The sequence below is a fragment of the Eulemur rufifrons genome, chromosome 14, assembly GCF_041146395.1.
Source record: "Eulemur rufifrons isolate Redbay chromosome 14, OSU_ERuf_1, whole genome shotgun sequence".
NCBI classification, from domain to species: Eukaryota; Metazoa; Chordata; class Mammalia; order Primates; family Lemuridae; genus Eulemur; species Eulemur rufifrons.
In genome coordinates, this window is record NC_090996.1 from 22259869 (window position 1) to 22279429 (window position 19561).

Genomic DNA, 19561 nt, shown 5'->3' on the forward strand with positions numbered 1-19561 from the left:
TAGCATCCTTACAGGGATGCGAGGGCAAAATTGGAGCCCAGGGAATGGTAAGGATGAGGGCTATGCCAAACCTGCACATTTTGGATAACGATGTTATCATGGGAGCAAAAGAATTTAGTCTAACTTCCAGTCATCTAAAAATTCCAAATTCTTAAACTAGATTAAGAGACCACTGGAAGAACTGGACTGACAGCTAACTTCTCAAAAGAAACAATGGACTAGCACTCCGGGAAGCTGAAGCAGGAGGATCGCTTGAGCTCAGGAGTTTGAGGTTGCTGTGAGCTAGGCTGATGCCACCGCACTATAGCCCAGACAACAGAGTGAGACTCTGTCTCAAGAAAACAAAACAAAACAAAACAAAACAAAAAACAAACCCCCCCCCCAAAAAAACCAAAAAAACCCCCAAAACAACGGAAACCAGAAAGTGTAACTTTTCAGTTCCAACTCCCATCATCATTATTGCAACTTCTTCTGGCTGAACTAGACTCCAGGAGATTTAAAGGGTGAGAGCTCCTTTTCCCCTTAATTTCCCCCTTTCCTTGTTTGAGAGGCAGACATTTAAGGACTAAGACATTCAAAGGCAACCAAATATATGAGGGAATTTAGAAAGTCACCATGCATCCTCAGGAAAAGTCACAGGCTCACATAAGACCTTAAGTTTACATACCTCAGGAGGATCCTTGGTACAAGAGATAGCCCACAATAATAATTTTTCAAAAACAGTTAAGTGGTGGGGAAGGAGAAGAATCTGATTTCCAGAATTATCATAAGATTCAAATGTCAAGTTTTAAACAAATATTACAAGGAATACATAGAAACAGGAAAGTATAGCCCATCCACAGGAAAAAATAAATCAACAGGAATTGTCCCTGTGTAAGACTAGATGGTGGATTTATTAGACAAAGACTCTAAAACAAATATGCTAAAGATGCTCACAGAGCTAAAGGAAGATATGGATAGACTCAGGAAAATGATGTATTAACAAAATAGAAATATTATAAAAAGTGTCAAATAAAGAAAGTAACACTGAGAAGCTGAAAAACAATAAAAGAAATGAAAAACTCACTAGAGGGATTCAAAATCAAATTTGCACAGGCAGAAGAAAGAATCAGAAAACTTGAGATAGGATAATTTAAATTATCATGTTTGAGAAAGAGAAAGTAAAAAGACTGAAGAAAAGTAAACAGCCTAAGGAACCAGTGGCACACCATCAAGTGGGCCAATATATGAATTTCTGGGGTCCCAGAATGGAGAATGAAACAGAGAGATTATATGAAGAAATAATTTAAAACTTCTCAAATTTGACAGGAGACATGAATATAAACATCCAAGAATCTCAACTACCTCCAAGTAGGATGAACTCAGAGAGACCCACACCAAAACACATTATAATCAAACTGTCAAAACTCAGACAAAAAGAAAATCTAGAAAGCAGCAAGAAAGAAGCTACTTGTTACGCACAATGGATACTCAATTATATTAACAGCAGAGTTCTCTTCAGAAATCTTGCAGGGCATAAGCCAGTGGGTTAATATATTCAAATTGCTGAAAAAACAAAGCCCTATAAACCAAGCATTCTATATGTGACAAACTGTCCTTTAAAATTAGGGGGAAATAAATAAAAATATAGGCCTTGCAAGAAATGGTAAAGAGAGTCCTTCAGGTTGAAATGAAAGGACACTGGATAGTAACTTAAGGTCATATGAAGAAATAAAGATCTCTAATAAAAATAAAATCACAATTATAAAGGCTAGCATTAGCCACTTGTGGTTGGCACGTGCCTTGTAGTCCCAGCTACTTGGGAGGCTGAGGTGGGAGGATCACATGAGCCAAGGAATTCGAGTTCAGCCTGGGCAACATAGCAAGATTACATCTCTAAATAAATAACAAAAAATTTTAAAAAGTTAGTATTATTGTAATTTTGGTTTGTAACTCCACTCTTATTTCCTACATGGTTTAAGAGAGTAATGCATTAAAAATAATTACTAGTCTGCTTTTGGACATAAAACTCATAAAGACATAATTTTACAACATTAATAACCAAAAAATGTAGAAACAGAACTATAGAGAAACAGGGTTCTTGTATGCTATTTAAATTAAGCCAGTATCAATTTAGTGTTGTAACATTAGGATATTAAATGTAATTCACTAAGAAACTAAAGAATACACATGTAAGGAAAAAGAAGAAATTAAAACTTACACTCAAAAAAATAGCGAAATGGAAGAAGACCCTTCTTATCAGAAATTACTTTAAATAAAAGTGGATCAAATGCTCTAATAAAAGACAGATACTGACAGAATGGATAAAAAAAAAATTATCTAACTACATGCTCTCTAGATCCAAAGGCACAAATAGGTTGAAAGCGAAAGGATGGAAAAGATAATCCAAGCAAATAGTAACCAAACCCATCAGAGACCCAGTGACCAACATTTTTACTAGGGGCTGGTCTTGTAAGTATTCTCTAACACACACCAAGATTCAAGACTCCCAGAAGGAAAGCATGGGTTCCGTGTAAACCACATTGTTTACACAAACAGTTTAGGTACAGGGAGACTCTCTTATCATTCAGGGAATGCTGGGAAAGCCCCTAAAAGTTAACTAGCCAGATGCCAGCCAAAGGCCAGCCTTTCAAACAGGCTTTTCTAAGGGTAGGAGTTCTCAGGCCTGCTATGTTAACTTTTTTTGTTTGAGACAGAATCTCACTCTGTCACCCTGGGTAGAGTGTAGTGGCATCATCATAGTTCAATGCAATCTCAAAAACATGGGCTCAAGCAATCCTCCTGCCTCAGCCTACTGAGTAGCTGAGATTACAGGCACATGCCACAATGCCTGGTTAATTTTTCTATTTTTATTAGATACGGGGTCTCACTCTTGCTCACGCTGTTCTCAAACTCCTGAGCTCAAGCAATCCTCCAGGCCTTGGCCTCCCAGAGTGCTAGGATTATAGGAATGAGCCACTGTGCCCACCCTATGTTCCATTTTTTTCTGCGTTATTGTGAATACCAATTGTTAACTGTGAAAACCAAGCAGCTGACAATAACTATAATACATTAAAAATGAAATCACCTGTAATATTTTAAAGTCTCTACTACAAAACTGTTTTTTTTTGCCCTAAAATGATTTTCTAGGGATGATATTCTGATGGTTTAGCACAGAAGAAAGATTTGGGAGGAATAATAGCATTTGAGGTCTAAAAAAATAAATCTTCCTTAATCCTTTGGGGCATAATTTAAAAATGGCTAGTATTTTTTTTTTTTCCCCCAAGATGGATGACTAGAGACACCAGTGACCAATTCTCCTCAGAAGGAAAAACCAAAATTATAGGTAATCATAGCTTGAGTTGAGTGTTTAGGAGAGAGTGCTGGAGCCTACTGGAGAGTTCACTGGAAGAAGTTTTGACATCAAAAAAAGAAAAAAAAGAGAAGAAAAGAAAAAAAGAAACCGGAGGGACTTAGTATTCCACGGAAGGGAAGGTGGGGGTGCTTTTGGCTCTCCCAGCCCCTGTAGCAGACTGCTAGTGTCTGAACTTAAGGAGAACATCTTTCCCCTCACAAGCCCAACTACTGGAGTGGGCTACCACCTCACACAGGCTTCCCTGCTTTCCCCTTGGACCCAAGCTGTGGTGGTGGGCACCACACTAAGTGCACACCCACTGTAGGACTTTGTACTTCCCAAGGACCTCCAACCCTTGTGTTCTAACATCACTGGATCCCTTGCACATGTTCCCCGGCACCTACTTGGATTGTGGCAGCCCCACAGGGTGGCTAGGTCGAGAGGAGCAGCAGGATTCCCAGCAGTCTAGCCCTCAGGGACTGCTGCTCCTAGGGGGAAGGGGAAGTGCACCACCCCATCGGAGAAAGGAAACCAGAATGTAGGCTTTTCTATGTCCCAGAACTTCCCACTTGTGGGCAGGGGAGTGGCTGTGCCCCTTTCAGGCACTGTGTTGGGCTCCATGGGGGAGGGGGACTGTGGTTCCACCCCAGCAACTGGGCAGCCCCAGTGCTCATGTAGTGACATGAAAGAGGGGACTTCTCCTCCCTCTTGTCTATTGACACAGACAGAGCTGGAGCTTCTCCTGTGGGAGAACTCGTGAACGGCCTTTTTGGGGCATTTCTGGGTAAACTGCATCCCCACGGGAGGTGTGCCTTCCAGGCTCAGGTTTGCATGGGGAGTGGAGTCCATCCTCCTCTCTACATGGAATGGCAGTGTTACTGTAGATGGACAGTGGTATCTGTCAGATTGGAATATTCTGAGCACAGGGACAGGGGCATGATGGGGACACAGATCTCACTCCTGCCAGCCTGGGAGTGGAGAGGAGGTGGCTTTTCCTCCCTTCCCCTGTCGAGACCTCAGTGAATTTCACTGGGAGCTACTCCTGCCACCTCCTTCAGAGCTGGGGCTTGTGCCCACCATTGGGATATTCCATATACCCATCTGCCGCTGCTGCAGCTAGTTCTTACCTATGGATGCCCCACCTACTAGTGTGCAGGCTGAACTGCTCAACCCAGTGAAAGAAGTACTGGGGAAAAAAGTGCACACTACTGAGGAATGAAATAACAATGATGAGACCTCTCCCACTCTGGACCCTCCAGAGGTAGTAAACCTGCTCACAGGACCAGTACATCGCTACTACAAGCAGCATATGAGCAAGTCACCACACAACGATTACATGTAACCAAGGAATTCATATAGAATCTTTGCCACTGAAAGCACTCAGAGCCAAAACCAGGCTATCATAAAAAATACACACTATAGTCACATTGTCAAGGGGGGAAAAAGACCACAGTCCAGTTGAAAACAAATTAAGAAACAATGAGAAGAAATAGTCTATCTGTATTAGAAGGACTCAGAGAAACAATTCTGGTATTATGAAAGAACAGATTTTTACAACATCCCCAAAGGATCATGCTAACACTCCAGCAATGGAATGAAACCAAAATAAAATCTTTGAAATATTAGATAAAGAATTCAAAATACTGACTATAAAGAAGCTCTATAAGATCCAAGAGAAAGTTGAAAACCAATATAAAAATTTTTTTAAAAATTCAGGTTATGAATGAAAAATTTTCTAAAGAAATACTTTTAAAAAAGCAAACACAACTTCTGGAAATGAAAGATTCATTTAGGGAATTACAAAATACAGTGGAAAGTTTTAATAACAGACTAGACAAGGCAGGAGAAAGAATTTCAGACCTTGAAGACAAGACTTTCAAATTAACCCAGTCAGACAAAAATAAAGGAAAAAAAGAATTAAAAGAAATAAAAGTCTTCAAGAAATATAGGATTATGTAAAACACCCAAACCTAGGTATTTCTGAGAGAGAAGAAAAACCAAGGTTAGAAAACCTATTTGGGGGAATAATTGAGGAAAACTACTTTGGTCTTGCTAGAGATTTAGACATCCAGGTATAAGAAGCTCAATGAACTCCTGGGAGAGTCACTGCAAGGAGGACTTCACCAAGGTACACAGTCATAAGACTAAGTCAATGTGAAGAAAATAATCCTAAAAGCAGTGAAAAAAATGCATCAAATTACTTAAAAAGGATAACCCATCAGACTAACAGCAGATGTCTCAGTAGAAATTTTCCAGCTGGAATGGATTAGGGTCCTATATTTAGTATTTTTAAACACAACAACTGTCAACCAAGAATTTTGTATTGTGCAAAACTAAGTTTTGTAAATGAAGGAGAAATAAAGACTTTCCCAGACAAGCAAATGCTAAGGGAATTTGTCACCACTAGACCAGCACTACAAGAAATATTCAAAACAGTTCTAAACATGGAAATGAAAGGTTGGTACTCACCATTATAAAAGCACACAAAAGTATAAAACTCACAGGGGTAAAAACAGTAACAGTATTAAGAATACAAAGCCACTAGGTAACAATTGACATAATAACAGAAACATTATCTCACATACTAACTTTGGCCTAAATACCCTACCTAAAAGGTATGGATTGGCAGAACAGCTAAAAAAAATAAAACCTAAATATCTGCTAGTATCTGCTGTCTTTAAGAGGCTCATTTAACTGGTAAAGATTCTTACATATTGAAGGTAAAGGGGAGGAAAAAATTATACTACACAAACAGAAGCCAAAATTGAGAAGAATTGGCTACACTTATATGAGATAAAACAGACTTTAAATCAAAAACAGAAAAAAAAAGACAAAGCAGGTCATTATATAATGATAAAGGAATCAATTCAACAAGAAGATGTATCAATCCTAAATATATATGCACCTAAAACCAGAGCCCCAGATTCATAAAACAAATACTAGTAGACCTAAGAAAAGAGACAGATGGCAATACAATAACAGTGGGGGACTTCAACACTCCACTGACAGCACTAGACATATCACTGAGGCAGAAAATCAACACGGACTTACATGGGACTCTAGAACAAATGGACCTAATAGACATTTACAGAACATTCTACCCCAAAACTGCAGAATATACTTTCTTCTCATCAGCACAAGGAACATATCCTAAGATAGACCATATATTACACCCCAAAACAAGTCTCAGTAAATTTAAAAAAACCGGAATCATATCAAGTATCTTTCAAGTACCTTGTCAGACCACAGTGGAATAAAATTAGAAATCAATTACAAGAGGAAGTCTCAAAACTATACAAATACATGGAAATTAAACAAACTGCTCTTGAATGATCTTTGGGTCAATGATAACATCAAGATGGAAATTAAAATTTTTTTTCAAAATGAATGATCATAGTGAAACACTTAGCAAAACCTCTGGCATACAAAAAATGCAGTGCTAAGAGGGAAGTTTATAGTACTAAATGCCTGTATCAAAAACACAAAAACATCACAAATTATAATATAATGTCACACCTCCAGGAACTAGAAGAACAAGAACAAACAAAGCCAGCAAAAGATAAGAAATAACAAAGATCAGAGCAGTACTATATGAAATTAAAGTAAAAAAAAAAAACATACAGAGGACCAACAAAATGAAAAGTTGGTTCTTTGAACAGATAAAGAAAATTGACAGACCACAAGCTAGATTAACCAGGATAAAGAAGAGATGATTCAAGTAAAGCTTAATAAGAAATGAAAAAGAAGACATTACAAATGATACCAAAGGTATACAAAAGATCATATGAGACTAGTATAAGCATCTCTACACCCAAAAGCTAGAAAATGGAATAGAAAACCAGATATCACATGTTCTCACTTATAACTGGGAGCTAAGTTTCAGGTATGTGTGCTCATACAGAACGTAATAATAAACACTGGAGACTCAAAATGGGAGAGGGTGAGAGGGGGATGTGGGATGAAAAATTACTTATTGAGTACAATGCACCCTATACAGGTGATGGCTACACTAAAATCCCAGACTTCATCACTCTACAATATATCCATGTAACAAAATTCCACTTGTACCTCCTATTGAAATTTAAAAAAGAGATTTATTTCTGCAAAATGTCTAATTAGACCGATATGGGGTTCTTTGGTCACACATACTATTCTTGTGTGAGTTCTCATAAGAAACCAATTTTAATTTGCCTTTATGTATCTGACACAAGAGTGTTGCCACATAGTGCACAAAGGACTTGCTGAATAAGTGAATGAATGAATTCTTCTATCCCTTGACTTGCTTTCAGAAGTGATTTAAAACCAATGTCTGCAGGAAGCATTGTTTAGTTTATCCTAAGTTCCAACTTGTCACAATTTTATTTTGTATCCTCTTTTTATATACACATTGGGCCATATTTATTTTCAATGCTCTCTCCACCTCTTGTCATATCACTTCATGTGCAATTCATCTTCTATGTTAGAATGTAAGCCTAGGCTATATATGATGTGGCTGGAAAAAGTTCCAAATGTAATCCTATGTTAACAAATTAAAAGAGAAATTTTGTCACAGATGTCTTAGACTCACCGTTACTGAAGAATGTGCTAACCATAAAGCCAAAGAATATTGAAGCAATGGCATAACACACAAAAAAGACAAAGATAAAAGTATAGTCACTGTAGCGGAAGATTGGCTCATTTACAACCTACAATAAAACAATTACGACATCAAGTAAGGTACAGAGTGAGTATTGTCACACAAACCCAAGGGAAGAGGGAGAAAATTATGGCCCTAATGAAAAAGATCATGCTGCTCAGTGACTGAAACTCAATGAGATAGTAAATTAACTACATAACTCATTTCTTACAGAAGGGTTTAAGTCTTGCTGAGAGAATCAGCAGCATCTGAGTTTTCACAGTGGAGTCAATAAAAACAATAAATCATTCTTCTGGCAATCTGAGACCAATCAGCTCAAACCATGATAACTCCTACCCTCTTAAAGGATAGATGCAGCAGGCTGCAATCAACTAGAACTAAGCTGTCTAATTTAGTAGCCATTAACAATATGTAGTTGTTAAGGACTTTAAATATAGACAGTGTGACTGAGAGTTACATTTTTAGTTTTATTTATTTTAATTATTTTGAATTTTTAAATAAAAAGCTAAAGCAGCATCAAATACAGATCAAGTATTTCTAATGAAAATTTAGTGTCTGCATTGAGATGTGCTATAAGTACAAAACACACATTGGATTTTGAAGACTTAGTACAAAAAGAATGTAAAATAGTAATTTTTTAAGTGGTTACATGTTGAAAATCGTATTTCTATATATTGGATTAAATGAAATAAATTATTAAAATAATTTCATCTGTTTCTTTTTACTTTTTAAAATTTCTAGTGGCTACTAAAAATTCCATATAGTGACTCATTATATTCCCATCAGACAACACAAAACTAGACACTTGCCTTAGCACAGAATAACACACATATCAAAACAATAATAATGATATACAAAAGGAAGAATGTGAAGAAATATGTAGCCCAGATGATCCAGTTTTTTAATCCAATAATAAGCTGGTATTCCTGTAGGAAAGTGAACACAAACCAAATTATTACATGTATCTGGAATTCATAGTGCTTTCACATACATTTTTCTAATTTCAATTCTCATGTAAAATCCTATATGAATGGCCAACATTGTCTCTATTTTATAAGTGAGAAAAATCAAGTCTCATAAACTCAAGCATGTTGATCAAAATTATGTAGTTAGTGAGGGCAGAACTGGCATTACTGTATACTTATCCTGAGTTCAGAGACCTTTTTGCTTTTCAGTAATACACCTTGTATTGGACCACAATGGAAAACATTTCAAATTAAACTTGAAAGCATTGAGATGAATATCTTTTTCCTATTATACTCTGCTTCCAGGAATATTAGAGAATGTGCTATGGCAACATGTCTGGTTCCTCCTCTGGTTGCAATCAAGATTTTTCCCTTTGTCTTTGGTTTTCAGCAGTTTGAATATAATATACCTAAGGGGGTGTGTGTGTGTGTGTGTGTGTGTGTGTGTTGTACTTATCCCATGCTGTGTTCTCTGAGCTCCATTTGACTTTTTTTTTTACTTGATTTTATTTTTCAAATTAAAATACAGAAAAATGACCTTTTTGTGTCCAGTTCTATGAATTTAAACATATATATATTTGTGTTATTACTGCCACTATCAGGACACAGAAGCCCTTCATCACCTCCAGATTCTCTGTTCTGCTATCTTTTATAGTCAGACCCTCTCCCACCCCTTGACTCTTTCTTACAGTTTTGATTTCTCTGATAGTATTACCTATCTGATTTTGCATGTTATCTACTGTGCAAAAAAGCAGTTACCACAGAAGGCCTGAGACTGCTCTTCTTAGAAAGGCACGTTTACAAAGGGCCAACTTTTGCATATGGGAACTTGGCTAGTAAACTGTTCCCTACACTTGTATGAGTTTTGCTAATAGATAAAGGTGACTGACTTTGCCTAAACTATACAAATAATATGATTTATGCTATATATCGACTTTCTACTTTTTGGAATTTTGGTATGTGCTAGGCAAAGGGTGCCTATGCGACCAATTCCCAATCAAAACCTTAGGTACCAAGTCTCTAATCACAAACACGTCACTGGATTTTCACTGCTGGGGCAAGAGTGACCCCTGATGAGGGTACCTGAGGAAGACTATAGGTGGATCCCTTCAGGCTTCGCCTGTGTCTTTTCTCCTTATGATCCAGCTGTGTATCCTTCCCGCACTACTATTATAAATCCTAGCTGTGAATACAACTATATGCAGAGTCCCATAAGTCCTTCTAGTGAATCTCAGAAAATGCTGTTGTCTTGGGGATTCTGGACACATCTACCTTTTCCTTCACAGCTTTAAAAATACTAATAATAGTGACCTTAAATTCCCTCTCTGATATTTCCAACATCTGTGTCCTAATTGACCCTGATTCTGGTGATGGATTTGCCTCTTTGGACTGTGTTTTTTCTTGCTTTTCGGTCTGCCTTGTAATTTTTTTGTTGAAATTCAGACATGTTGTTTAGGGAACTAGTAGATACTACTAAATAGGCCTTTAGTGTGGGGCTGGGTTCTGTTTCAAGTTCATTGTTGTTCTTGTTACCAGAGACTTCAAATTCCTCCAGTGATCTTTTTAGTCTTCCTCCTTTACTTTGGGTTTTCCTTTGTGCTGCTCCCCAGAGACAGTTTGTCTCTGAAGCTCTGCCATCTTGGAAAATTGACGAGTGGCATCAGTATTCACTTTTCCTGTTCCATATTTGGATTTACTGCTGCTACGATGTAACAACTACCTACCAGTGCTAAATATGTAGAAATAATCCAACTCTCCATACAAAAGATCTCCATAGGCCTAAAAAAACTTCACAAAAACTTTACCAGAAAGTAAGTGGGATTACCTTCAATCTTTGCTCTTTTTCCCACACAATGGTTTGCACTATGGAAAGTACAGTTGGAGCGTATGTGAGTACGAATACCAAAGGGAGGAAAAAACTGCTGACCCAAAGTAATCCATCATGAGAATAAACTGGGTATGGAAATCTCTGTACAAAGACGTTAATACCATCGAAGAGCTTTTTTCCAGCACTGCTCTCATGATACAGCATAATGGCCTTATCCAAAGCATGCTGTACAGCCAGGAACCCTTCATTGATATATGCTGCATAATAAAACGAATATTTTCAAGTAAAACAGAATAAGAAACAGCTCAGACACACAAAGAAGGTGGCAATTCAAGTAAGTCATAGCCTGTCACCTACAGAAGCTAAACTGACTCTTGAATCAAGACCAGTTAGACAAAATTACTCTGAGAATCTATCACAGTCTTGTTTTTTTTTGTTTTTTTTTTTTTTTTGAGACAGAGTCTCACTCTGTTGCCCAGGCTAGAGTGAGTGCCGTGGCGTCAGCCTAGCTCACAGCAACCTCAAACTCCTGAGCTCAAGCGATCCTACTGTCTCAGCCTCCCGAGTAGCTGGGACTACAGGCATGCACCACCATGCCCGGCTAATTTTTTCTATATACATATTTTTAGTTGTTCATATAATTTCTATTTTTAGTAGAGATGGGGTCTCGCTCTTGCTCAGGCTGGTCTCGAACTCCTGAGCTCAAACAATCCGCCCACCTCGGCCTCCCAGAGTGCTAGGATTACAGGCGTAAGCCACCGCGCCCGGCCTATCACAGTCTTAATATAAAAGTAAGCAATACTTCTTCAGATGAATCAGATTCACATCTTCCCAAAATTAAAATATTAATCAAAGTGGTAGGCTTGCTAGGTGCAATTTCTTTTCTTTTTTTCTTTTTTCTCTTTATTATTTTAGAACTTGGGGCTGGTGAAAATACTAAGTGTAACTTCTATTTTAAAAATAAGAATGCAGATTTAAATAAATATTGAAGAGATGAAGACTTGGAAACATAAAAAAAAAGAAATAAAACTCCAGAAGCAGAGACTACATGGCAAAAATGATAAATTGCATCAAATTAAAGATTTCTGTTCAATAAGGGAAGCATAGATAAAATAAGAAATTGGGAAAAGATATTTTAATACGTGGAGCCAATAACATTTAGAATATACACAGAACTCTTAAATAATTATAAATCTTTAAATAAAGTGTGTTATATTATTTGAAACTCTGTGCTCTGTTAATAGACTTGCTGTTGTTTTAAGCTTTAAAATATTTAAAAAGGTTATTTTGTGGTGATATAACTTAAATATTAAACATGGTTTCCATTCCTTCCTTGATTCATGTAATAGATATCTTAGTTTTCTACTCATTTTTCTGGCTACTTCTTAGTCTTTGTACACTTGTCTTCTTTTGCTTACTTTTTCTTAATTTGAATGTTATCTAACACTCAGTCCTTCATCTTCTCTTCTTTCTCTATCATTTTCTCCCCAAATTAGCATGGGACTAAGGGTTTGTTGCCTGTGCTTGAGTAGTATGCCAGTCAAAGTCCAAAAGTGCAACTGACAAAGTAACATCCCAATGTCTGAGAGGAAAAAATCATTTTTTGAAATACTTTGATCAATTATATAAATTATTGTATAAATGTAGAACACAGATAATAGTATTCTTTGTTCAGCAACAGTATAAAACAAATATATTATGTTCAGATACAAACAAAATCCAAAGTTAAACTATGAGTGCCATCACTTGTAGAGATGCATCTACCGCCATATATATCATACCTCCAATTCGTGCTAAATATTGCTCTGCCTCTGTGTCTCATAACTTTCAGGAGAAATTTCACTCTTTTTCACTTTTCCACAATAGACCTTTAATGACCTATTCACCTTTTAGACTCATCTATAATGGCCTCCCACACGCACTTTCTAGTCTAACTATAAGAAACAGCAAATAAACAAAAAGCTATGCAGTTCCTTGAATGTGACATCCTGCCCTGCCTATGTTCAAGATTTTACTCCTATTGCCTGGAATAATTCCCCTTACCTCAACTCCACCTAGCAATTCATACAGCTTCCTGTAGATTCAGCTTAAATGCTTTCTTTCTCAACAGACTTCATAAATATTATTTTAGTCTAATAGGTTCATCTTTTCTCCTACTGGTTATGCTGTTTCTAATTTTTGCTGCTAATGCTAGAATGTGCATACCTTTCTCTCTCAATGAACATTCACTAAAGATAAAATTTCAGGATCGTTGGTAAACCCAAATTCCACATTAAGGGCTTTTCATATAAGATAACACAAAAAATAAAAATTTGAATTAAAAGCTACCATCACAATTTAAAACTGGAAAATGCAGAGGAAATGGACAAATTCCTGGAAACATACAAACTCCCAAAATCAGTCAGGAAGAAACAGAACTCCTGAAGAGACCAACAATGAATAGCAAGATTAAAGCAGTAATAAAAAAATTTTCCAACAACAAAAAAAGCCCCAGACCAGATGTATTCACAGCCAAAAACTGCCAGACCTACTAAGTAAAGCTGGTACTCAGACTACAGAAATTATTCCATAATATCAAGAAGGAAGGAATCTTCCCCAACTCATTCTATAAAGCTAGTATCACCTTGATACCAAATACAGGAAAGGATACAACAACAACAACAGCAAATTACAGACCAATATTCCTTATGAATGTAGATGCAAAAATCCTCAATACAATACTAGCAAACTTAATTCAACAGCACATCAGGAAAAAAACAGTAATAATCTACCATGACCAAGTGGGCTTCATCCCAGGGATGCATGGATGGTTCAATGTATCTAAATCAATAAATGTGATTCACCACATAAACAAAAGCAAAAACAAAGACCATATGATCACCTCAATAGATACAGAAAGAGCATTTGACAAAATCCAGCACCCTTTCATGACAAACACCTTCAACAAACTAGGCACAGAAGGAACATATCTCAAACTTATAAAAGCCATATATGACAAATCCACAGCCAACATCATACTAAATGGGGAAAAGTTGAAAGCATGCCCCCTAAGAATTGAAACAAGACAAGGGTGTCCACTGTCACCACTTCTATTAATATTTACCACAATATTGGAAGTCTTGGCCAGAGAAATCAGACAAGAGAAAGAAATAAAGGGTATCCAACTCAGGAAAGAGGAGGTGAATCTATCAATTTTCATGATGATATAAACTTGTATCTGAAAATCCCAAAGACTCCACCAAGAGACTCCTGGAAATGATAAATTTAGCAAAGTCTCAAGTTATAAAATCAATGTACACAAATCAGTAGCATTTCTATCTATCAACAGAAGTCAAGCTCAGAGTCAAATCAAAGACTCAGTACCATTCACAATAGCTACAAAGAAAATAAAATATGTAGGAATATACTTAAACAAGGAGGTGAAAGATCTCTACAAGGAGAACTAAGAAACACTGAGGAAAGAAACTGCAAATGACACAAACAAATGGAAAAACATGTCATGCTTATGGATAAGTAGAATCAACATTGTTAAAATGTCCACAATACCCAAAGTAATTTGCAGATTCAATGCAATCTCCAACAAAATACTAATATCATATTTCACAGATCTAGAGAAAATAATTCTATGCTTCATTTGGAGCCAGAAAAGAGCCCAAATAGGCAAAACAATCTTAAGGAAAAAGCACAAACTGGAGGCATCACACTGCCAGACTTCAAACTATATTACAAGGCTATTGTAACTAAAACAGCATGGTATTGGTTCAAAAATGGAGACACAGACCAATAGAACAGAACAGAGAACCCATTTATAAAACCACCCATCTACAACCAACTGATCTTCAACAAAGCAGGCAATAACATACACTGGGGAAAAGAAGCTCTATTCAGTAAATGGTGCTGGGAAAATTGGATAGCCACAGCAAAAGAATGAAACAGAACCCCCATCTCACCATTCACAAAAATTAATTCAAAGTGGATAAAAGACTTAAATGTAAGGCATGAATCCATAAAAATTCTAGATGAAAATGCAGAAAAAACTCTTCTAGATATCTGCCTAGGCAAAGAATTTATGACTAAAACCCCAAAGGCAATTGCAGCCACACAAAAATAAATTGGACTTGATTAAAGTAAAAAGCTTCTGCACAGCAAAGGAAATAATCAACAGAACAAATAGACAACCTATAGAATGAGAGAAAATGTTTGCAAACTATACATCCTACAAACGGCTAATACCCAGAATCTACAAAGAACTCAAACAAATCAGCAAGAAAAAATCAAATAACCCATTAAAAAGTAGGCAAAAGACATGAACAGATGTTTTTCAAAAGAATATAGACAAATGGGCAACAAACATATGAAAAAATGCTCAACATCACTATTCATCAGGGAAATGCAAATTAAAACCACAAAGAGATATCATCTTACCTCGTTAGAATGACTTTTATTAAAAAGTCTAAAAACAATAGAGGCTGGCATGGATTCAGGGAGAAAGGAACACTTACGAACTGTTGGTGGGACTGCAGATTAATCCAAACACTATGTAAAAAGTATGAAGATTTCTCAAAGAACTAAAAGTAGACCTACAATTTGATCCAGCAATCCCATTACTGAGCATCTACCCAAAGGAAAAGAAGTCATTTTTATCAAAAAGACACCTGCACTTGAATGTTTACTGCAGCACAATTCACAATCACAAAGATATGGAATCAACACAAGCACCCATGAATTCATGAGTACATTAACAAAATGTGGTGTCTGTGTGTGTGTGTGTGTGTGTGTGTGTAGAGAGGGATACATACATACACACATATACATATACCATAGATTACTACTCAGCCATAAAAATGAAACAATTAATGTCTTTTGCAGAAATTTGGATGGAACTGGAGACTATCATCCTAAGTGAAGTATCTGCAGAATGGAAAACCACATGTACCTTCTAATAATTTGGAACTATTCAATGGGCACACACAGGCACAGAAAGAAGTAAAAATTTTTGGAAATTGAGAAGTGCAGAGGAAGGAGGAGGGGAGGGTTAAAAATCTACCTAACATGTACAATGAACACTATTCAGGTGATGGGCACATGTATAGCCCTGACTAAAGCATTATAAAAGCTATCCGTGTAAGAAAAACATTTGTACCCCCTTAATATTTTGAAACAAAGTAATAATTAGAAAAGGGTATAGCTGTGTTCTATAAAGCTTATTTATAAAAACATAAAAAATTACCACAAATTAAGAAAAAAACATTTTCTCATCTGTTGAATAAATATAAATCTATAAATAAGTGTGTGTGTGTGTATACTAGTTTGTAACTATGATAATAAAATAAGGATGCTTAAGGATCTGCTTACCAGGACTTCCTCCATCATGATGAGCCGGGTTCCTGGGTCCTTCAGAGAGATGATTAGGAAAGAGATATGATGTTTGCCAGCCTAAGATGCCTGGCCACAAAATGGTCCTCTGTAGCCTAATAAAACGCAGATGATATTTCACCTAGAAGTAGCAACAGGAAACAAGTTATGTTTAAAATCAAACAAACTGAAAAGCAAATAGTAAAAATAAAGTTAAGCTTAGATGGTTCAAATGGAAAACCATGTGACTTAAACGATGAGACTTGTCTTATATCAAAGTAATTCTGAATTCCTGGAAAAGACAATGACTCTAAAGCACAACCTATATCTAATCATATCCACATTTGAATTCCACTCAAAATGCAGACAATGCACAAAAAAGATATACATATGGCCCATAAATAAATGAAAAGATTCTCAATATCACATAATAAGATAAATTCAAATTAAAACTATAGAGATATCTTTCTCACCTATCATACTGGCAAAATCAAAAGCTTAACAACACACTCTGTTGGCGAAGCTGTAGACACACAGGCACTTTAATACATTCCTCATGGTATGCAAAACGATACAACTCCAATGGAGAATTAGGCATTAATAAAACAACACATACACTTTCACTGTGTTGCTATAACAGAATACCTAAGACTAAGTAATGTAAAATCAATGGAAGTATGTTTTCTCACAATTCTGGAGGCTAAAGAGTCCAATATCAAGGTACTGGTAGGTTTGGTGATTCTGATTCCAAGATGGTGCTTTGAACGCTGAGTCCTCTGGAGGGGAGGAACACTGTCCTCATGTGGTGGAAGGCCAAGCGAAGGAGGCAAAAGGGAGCCAAACTTGCCCTCTTATAATGGCATTAATCCCACCCAGGAGGATGCAGCCCTTTTGGCCTAATTATCTAAGTACCACCTCTTAATAAACTGTTAAAATGGCAATTAAATTTCAACATGAGCTTTGGAGGGGACAAACATTCAAACCAGAGCACGCATTTATTGTTTGATTCAGCAATCCTACTTCCGAGAACAGACTTAGAATATGTATCTCCAATAATATAAAAAAAAATGCACAAATTTGTCTGTTGTAACATTATTTGTGGTGGGAATATATTGGAATTACCTTAATTGCTCATAAAAAGGAGACTGCCAAAACTATGGTACCTCTACACAACAGGGTGCTGTACATCTGTTCAAGGTATGGCCAGAAAACTGAAACCCTACCCAAGAACTGAAAAGGTAAGAGAATTCTACTGTAGTATGTAGGTAGCAATAGCAGGAAGCAGCCACCAGACCTAGGACTAAGGGAACAAAAGCAAAATGTCAAAATTTAAAAAAATTACAAACTTAGAGGAGAGACCTGTGGGGTTGAAATCCAAACCTTTGAGAAGGGGGCATAAGTCAGTGAGGGCTCTGCCTCTGACCTTGAAGGAGGGGTCTTTGGGACTAGGTCCTAGATCTGAGAAGCAGCTGGAATCTGTGAGAAGTGTCATGAAGCTGATTTTAAAAAGTGTTGGACAATCTGCATGCTGTATTTGGCTTCTGCTATGGCAAGAAACTGCTACTTGCCAAAATAAAGAAGTGGTGCTAGGATATCATTCACAGGGACTACAAGCAGACAGAAAGCCAACAGGAAAGCTTCAAGTCCCTTGTCCTCCTTTAACCTTACAGTCTGCCAGTAGAGTCCCCTAGTCTCACACAGAACTGGCTGGAAAAACAGAAATGTAACTACAGCATCCAAGAGCAGAGTATATAGAAGGATGGGTTTAGAGTTTAGAAACAAACTTAATGACCGACAACCATGCTACCTTTTGCATAAAAAAAGTCAAAATGAGGTTTTTTAAATATACTTTACATAAATTATATATAATAAAATTTATATATATAAATTCAATCTACTAACACATTTAATTTTAGGATGCATTGAAAAGGAAGTTGCAGACATCAGTATACTTCCACCAAATAAATAAAGATTAACTAGAATTCAATATTTGTTTATAGTTTTTATTTGAGGTAATTTTAAATACAAGAAAATGAAAAAATCTTAACTGTGTACTTGCTGAATTTTGACAATTGATATTTATGGTTAATCTAAACCCCACTATCAACATTCCCCTTACTCCAGAAAGTTCTCTCCTGCCCTTTCTCAGTGAATCCCTACCATAACTCTTCACAACAGATTTCACCATAATTTTGTCTGTGACAGAAGTTCATATAAATGGAATCAAACAGTATTACACTCTTTGGTATGAGGTTTCTTTTACTCAACATGCTGTTTTTGAGATTCACTTATGCATTTGCCTTTTTTTAGCCATTAATTTCTTTTTGCTGCTGAGCAATATTCCATATTATTAATATATCAGAGCTCATCTATTTTCTGGTTTTTGGCTATCTGGCTGTTTCCAATTCTTGGCTATTATGGATAAAGCTGCAGAATTCTTTTTGGGAACACACATTTTCCTTCTTTACAGTAAACTCAAAGGTGTGCAACTGATGGATCGTAAGGTAAATTTAGTTTTGCCTGGAAAAAAAAATAGCAGGCATTTTCATAACCTGGTATACCATTTTATAGTCCCACCAACAATGTGTGACAATTCTGAAGGCTCCACATCCTTACCAACATTTGATATTTGTTAGACTGTAACTTTACTCCTTCTGGTGGGTGGGTAGTGCTATTTCATTTTGGTTTAAATTTGCATTTTCCTGATGTCTGATGAGATTGCACACTTTTTCATGTCTTTTTTGGTCACCAGTATATCTCCTTTTGAGAACTATTTAAATATTAATATTTTGCCCATTTTTCAAACTGTGCTGCTTGTCTTTCTATTATTAAGATGTAGGACCTTTGAAAATATCTTGGATACTAGTACATTGTCAAATATATTTCTCTAGCACTGTGTCCTGACAATTCATTTTCTTTTCTTTTTCTCTCTCTTTTCTTTTTTCTTTTTTTTGCCACCCAGACTGCATCCTCTCCCTTACTCTCCTGAAAGAAGAAAAGAAAGATCACCAATGGCAAACAGCAGTTGCAGGGAAGCAACACCACGAGCTGGTTTGACACTCAGAAGAGAATACTGTGCCTCCCCTCATGGTTTCCGGTGCTCTACACATTCACAGAAATTTTCTAGTAACAAACTACATAAATGATCCCTGAAAGTATAGTTTTGCCAAGTTATTTTCTTAAGTATATTTCTTAAAAATTGAACTTTTTATTAATTGTAGACTCACATGTAGTTGGAAGAAATAACAAGCAGATCCTGTGTAAGCCTTGACCACTTTCCCCAAATAATATTTTATATTAATAAAACTATAGCATAGTATCACAACCACGATAATGACATTGATACAATTCATCAATCTTGTTCAAAATTGCCAAGTTTTATTTAGGTTATTAAGTATGAAATGTCTGATTTCCATAAGTACTAAGTTTGACGGTTGATATCT

At 36.4% G+C, this 19561-nt stretch overlaps 1 non-coding gene across 1 annotated transcript; it reads right to left on the minus strand.

The window, feature by feature from the left end:
- Positions 1–19071: 19071 nt before the first annotated feature.
- LOC138394893 (small nucleolar RNA U3) lies at positions 19072–19283 on the minus strand. The gene has a single exon (XR_011235414.1). It is a non-coding gene; the product is annotated as a small nucleolar RNA U3 (small nucleolar RNA).
- Positions 19284–19561: the final 278 nt, after the last annotated feature.